The sequence below is a fragment of the Pyxicephalus adspersus genome, chromosome 6 (assembly GCF_032062135.1).
Source record: "Pyxicephalus adspersus chromosome 6, UCB_Pads_2.0, whole genome shotgun sequence".
In the NCBI taxonomy this organism is placed as follows: domain Eukaryota; kingdom Metazoa; phylum Chordata; class Amphibia; order Anura; family Pyxicephalidae; genus Pyxicephalus; species Pyxicephalus adspersus.
Window position 1 is genome coordinate 15,591,436 of NC_092863.1, and position 6,110 is coordinate 15,597,545.

At 35.4% G+C, this 6,110-nt stretch overlaps 1 protein-coding gene and 1 long non-coding RNA gene across 2 annotated transcripts in view; one reads left to right on the top strand and one right to left on the bottom strand.

The window, feature by feature from the left end:
* The window catches only part of LOC140333219 (lysozyme C-like), a gene marked incomplete in the record, with an annotated part of 25,555 nt that overhangs the window by 15,179 nt on the left and 4,266 nt on the right, over window positions 1-6,110 (bottom strand).
* Window positions 2,221-5,192, top strand: LOC140333220 (uncharacterized). Its single transcript, XR_011921304.1, has 3 exons — window positions 2,221-2,366; window positions 4,286-4,361; window positions 4,986-5,192. It is a non-coding gene; the product is annotated as an uncharacterized lncRNA (long non-coding RNA).

The window sequence follows — 6,110 nt, forward strand, 5'->3', positions numbered from 1 at the left end:
AAAAAAAAAATGACCAAATAATAGTTCTGGGTAAATTGTGTCAACAAATTTGAAAAGTCTGTACAAAGTACATTTTAACTGTTATCAGTGAAATACAATACACATCAAAATACATTTTAGAGAATGAAATACAAATTGTGACCATCGATATTCATGCCTTAACTTTTAAGGCTCAGCTAATGGAATAATATTACCAAATCCCCTCTTTTTTGGTCTCTTTTTTTTCTGATCATCACATATATGGTAGGGCAATCAATCTTTTTACAGTGGCGATGATTGATTGAAAACCCAATCTTGAGTTCAGAATGCTATAATACCGATAACTTTTTCCATCAACTTATTCACATGGCTAAGAACTGTGGACCCTGCTTAGAAATTTTAGTTTTTCAGCTAATTACCACTTGAAAAGACTATTATTTTATTATATATATATATATATGTGTGTAATTTTTGTGATTGCTGTGCTTTTTTGATAAGCAGCCACTAAGTAACAGAGTGATCATTGAAACGAACACTGCATGGGGATTTGAATGGCTCTAATAAATGGCTCATAATAGTAGATATGGGATATGGTGCATACCAATGATCTGGAAGAGCACTAAAATACTGTGTGTAGGGAACTTACCTGTCCTGCGCGCCCCCGCGGCGTCCCTGGGGATTCCAGCCGCAGAGGGAGACTCCGCTGCAGCAGGCAGCATGGCCAAGGCTGCTGTCCTGCTCGCAGCGTGTCTCTCTCTGCAGGCGGAGGGATCTGTCCTGGCCAAACTACTGTTCGGCCAGGCGGCATCCCTTGCATCTCTATGGACCCGATTACAAAAAGTCCTGTTCTCAGCACTCCTTTGGATGTGCAAAGTAGTGCACATCCCAGGGGGGCTGTGGGAAGAGGTGCGCGCGCTACCACGCGTGCCTCTTGTACCCCCTGAGGGCGTGGCACTCAGCTGCCTTGCCGCAGGGCGGGACATAGTTAGTTTGAATTCGGCCGCAGGGGATTCAGTTACCCTCCAATTAAATTGCGCCAAGGTGGCGCAAGGTCATTGGTCACTCTGGTCATTTAAGGAGAACCTGTCCTGTACACCATTGCCCGCTATAAGCCTCTGTGTACACAGTGTGCTTGGGTGCGTTCTTTGTGTTGGTTAACGTTTTTCTAATTGTCATTATATTAGCGACCTGGTCTGATACCTGACTCTTGCCTGAACTCTGCCTGTCCTTACTTCGGATTGTTTGTGACCTCTTTTGCCTGCTGCCTGCCCTGATCTCTAGTTGTTCCTGACCTGCCTTTGCCTTACCCTCCTGTACTACGCTTCTGACTTGATTTCTGTAAAATACCCTGTCTTGTTTTATGACTACAATAAAACTCGATAAAAGGACTTCTGGAGTTGGCTGTGGTTTGTGTGCCCAGGCGCATTACACTGTGTATGCTAGAGGTTTGGACTAAAGCTCTACCTATGGGTTTCTATTTCTTCGTATGCTTAGGGCTATATTTATAAATTCTTTATAAATTTTATATATACATTTAACATCCTCCAGAATGCTGGAATCTACATGTGGATATTGCTGGAATGTGCAAAGGTAAATGAAAGGGTCTGATAGACTCCATTTTGTGGCCTAAGACACTCCATTTTGTTTCAGTATTTAATCATGAGAACTGAATATATTCCTTGGTTATTTAGACTATATATGTATAAACATGATGTTCTGCCAAATAAATGTCCTTGCTGACATCTGCTAAAAAAAAAAAAAAAAGTCCTTCTTTATGATGCCCAATATCATAGAAGCAGAAGTTCTGATAAACTAAAAATAAGCCTAAAGCTAAGACAACAAACATGCCAAATATAGCAGACTTCTAACTGCTTTGTGCCATCCCTGCAACACACAGCCTCTCTGGCTGTTTGTAGACACGCACATGGCACACATCTTTCTCTTTCCATTCGGATACTGCTTGCAGGTAGGATCAGTTTTATGTTTATAAAGAGGGCTCTGTGAAAGTAAGAGGTATATTTTTTTTTTTAATGAAAGTTCTGCTTTGAGTGTACTGTGGAATGTTATAGTAGGAGGTTAGTAACTGACAAATGTGACCTGGGTAAGATTAAATTCTTGCCACCCATCTACAGTACATTTTGGTTTTTGGGTTTACATACATGCTACATTTTTGATATTGGCATAAGGGTAAAGTTTAAGTATATCTTCTTTTTATTTATTTTGTTTTAATTTTTTCTTTCAGTTATGTTGTGTAGCTCATCACAGTAGTTCTTTTAAACCATGCCACAGGACTGATGAATACTATGGTGTCTTTCAACTTAGTAACAGACAACACTGTGAAGATCCCAAATACAAAGGCAAAAACCAATGCAACATGGTTTGTGAAAGTAAGTACAAATAATATAGTATCTTCCTTTGAATTCTTATCGGTCTCTTGGAACCTATTGTACAGCAAAATTCTGGACAGTGGGAAGACAAAGCAACACCAGGAACATGCAATCCAAATGAATGATGTTATGTGTGATATATAAATTCATAAAAAAAAAACTATTGTTCCATTAAAGTACCTTAGATTTCCAATCAGTAACTTTGCCAAGGCTGAAATGATGTCAACAGGCTGCTGTAAGAAGTAGGAAGCATTTCCACAACCATGTGTACTGTGGTCCCCTGACATTGTTTTTGTACTGGAGACGACTGGTGTGCTATCCTATCAATAGGGACATAGCTTTGTACTTCTTGAGAGAAAAGCAGATAAAGCATTGGAAATAAATAGCACCTAACATGGAACTATATCTGATGCTGTGGCATTACTTACATATTTGCCAGTAGTGTTGCCACAATATGACTCCATTGGGTTAGAACAAGATTAGGCCAAACAGTAGCTAATTTTCGACTTTGGCTGAACCAAAGTCCAGTAAATGGTTGGCAAAATAATTAGTGTTCATGTAGTCATTGAATGTACACCGTGGGCATTAATTATTTGAAGGGATGTATAAGCCATTATAAAAATGCATGATTTAACTATATTATTTGTTACATTATACCAATCCTAAAACCTTTACCCAATCTGTATCTTATTGTGTTCATTTTTTGAAAATTGCAAGACACTATGTATTGGCTGGGTTATTGGTCTTGGGACTTTTAAAGCATATAATTTTATTGAACACAACAATATATTTAGAAATAATCCAATAATTTAATCATGGGGGTTTTCACTTAGGATTTTTTGATTGATATGAAATAGTATATTCAGTAGCACTAATTAGATATTACTACAATGATTGCCCCCTCCTCTTTGTGCTCTAGTCCCTTTTGAAACAAATAGTCCACTAAACATTGGAATACATATGAATATAAAAATTACTAGTTTGGAAATGATTGCATCAATAGGTGAAAATATATGTTAGAAACTAAAAAAGGGATTACCCAGTTAATTCATAGTGTCTATTGCACACCCACAGATAGAAGTGTGGTAATGAAGGGTTTCAAAATCCTCATTTGTTTGGCTTGTCACTAAGGTGTGTAAATACAGTCAAAGTAAGCTGTTATAGTTAATTAGCCTCTTTCATTTTAACCTGAAGCCTGTACCAACCTGATATAGGATATCTGCACTGATTGATCCTGCGACCTATTTATACAGAAATTAGACATCTCTAATGATAGCAGTAAGTGCTTTACATGTCAATACAATATTTGCATTAGGATAATGCAGAGTTGTTATAATGAATATGTAAATGTCTGTATTTAATAGGCTAATGAAATCCTGATGCAGCGGACTTTGTTCTGAGAAATGCGTCGATATATCATTAGCCTATTCATTATGTTCTAACCTCAGGATTTAAAATGTACCAACTTTTGGATTTTTGTAATGTTTTTAACCAAGTTTTATGAATTAATAATTATTAAATCATTGGATTATTTATAAATATATTTTTTGAAGTGTTCAATAAAATTATATGCTTTAAAAATCCCAAGGCCAATGACCCAGCCAAAACAAAGTGTCTTGCAATGTTAGATTGAAAGGGATGTGGCATATTCTAATCATTTGCATTAATCTAAAGGAGCTATCGTGAGTACATTTGTTAGCTATTATTTGAAAAGACAGTATAAAGGAAGAAAAGTGGTGGTCTAAAGTTGTTGTGTAAAAATTACAAAAAACATAAAAAAAAAAAATAGTTTGATCAGTTTTGATCAGTGGTGGAAATAAAAAAAAAATCATCAATTTTAAAATCAAATTTATGTACACACCATAATGCGAACACGTGGAGAAAGTAGAATTCAAATTAGTTTTTTCTTTTCTCTTTAGATTTATTGAACTTGGACTTTGATGATGATGTTAAGTGTGCTTTCCATATCCTAAAGATCAATGGAATTGGTACTTGGTAAGTGTGGCCATTCCCAGTTTATACATAAGGAAATGAGCATTCTAGGAAAAGTTATAATACGAACAATAAATACCTAACTGATTTATGGTGGAACCTCTGAAGTTCTTTTGTTCTTTTTTTTTTTTATTTTTTTAAATGAGCTAGCTTGTTTTCAGATGTAAAATTTCTTATACACTTTTTTTGGATTCTGAACACACATTGCATAGCTTCAACCTAAACAACAGGAGAAAATATACTAGCACTAGTGAATGTGAACACGATCTTTTCTAGTAAATGGCATATTAGCTATTTAAGGATTTTACCATGAATTTTGTAATCCAAAACTACACCCTTCAATGAGCCCTTCATCAGGTTTTCTTAAGTTTTGCTCCTGTCATTGAGGTTAATTTACTAAAGTAATACAGACTGCTCACTTAGCAAAATAGATTTTTCCTTGCAAAGGAAATTTCACTTGGTATAGTATATGAGATGTTAAGTTTCAGTTATTTGCAGGAATAATTCCTTTTCTTTCAGATTCTCTCGCACATGATTGGATGTTCTTTGCAAAGCGAATATCAATATTATCATAATCCAAAATAATGTAGATCCAAACCTAAATTGGTCTATTTCTATTACTTACAGGAAACACCTTGCAACAAAATGCCAGCATGGAGACCTGCGTAGTTACATACGTGGATGTCACACTGGATGCCAGGAAACAAATGACAAGTTGCAGTTCAACGGTTTACTCTGTGAAAATGAAATGTCTTTGTAGATGTAACATTTCACTTACACAGTTTGAATCCTCTGGAAATTGTATCTGTTAGATATTTAAATGAAATAAATTGTAAGAAGCATTGAGTATATTTGTTTGTGCAATTCATAGTAGCATTTAAAAATAATAAAATGTATACAATGTTGTAAATGGTACTAGGGTAAAATATAGTGGGTTCCCTCTACCTTATTCCTCGCTCCCTGGCATTTGGTGTTCTGATCCTCAGCCTTTAATTCCTTTTGAATCGCTGACCCAGGATTAGTATACAGCTCAGGTGTTCAGTAATTGTGGTATCTGTATGATTGATTCAGGTGTGACTGCATCACACCAAGTGGTAAAGTGAAGTAATGTGAAAATAGGACTAAAACTCCTTCAGAGAAGTTTAAATGGGGAATTCAAACACATATAACACACAATACAAATGTATCAAAGTGGTATTATGTTTTATATGTGTTTAATTGTCCCATTTAATCTTCGCTCAAAGTTTTTTCCCCTTCTTTTAGAATATATAATTTAAGAAATGGCACAGAATATAGTGTTGTAGATTTTAGATCTTTTGTGACTGCTACTTTCAACCTATCACCAAAGAAAACAGATTCAGGAGTTGCAAAAAAGTTAAAGTCGCAAAATGAGATAGGGTGCTGTTTGTGTAAGTCAGTGGTGCCCAAGCTTTTTTCATCTGGGGGCCACTGGTAACATTGAGAAAAAACTTGCAGACCACAATGATAACAAACATTATTGATGTATGTTTAAAACTAGAACAGTTTTAACCACCTGGGCGTTACACTGAGGTCCAGATTTCTGTTCCAAAACACTGTTTTTCATGAATTTTTTTTTTTTAAATTGTAGACCTGTAACTTACAGAAATATGTCCGAACAGGGTTCTAGTAGATATCATGAATATAAAAAATATATACTAATAAAATGAATACTTTTAATAAAATTAAAATACACAAAAATCCGCTTAAACAAGAATACATAAATAAATGAAA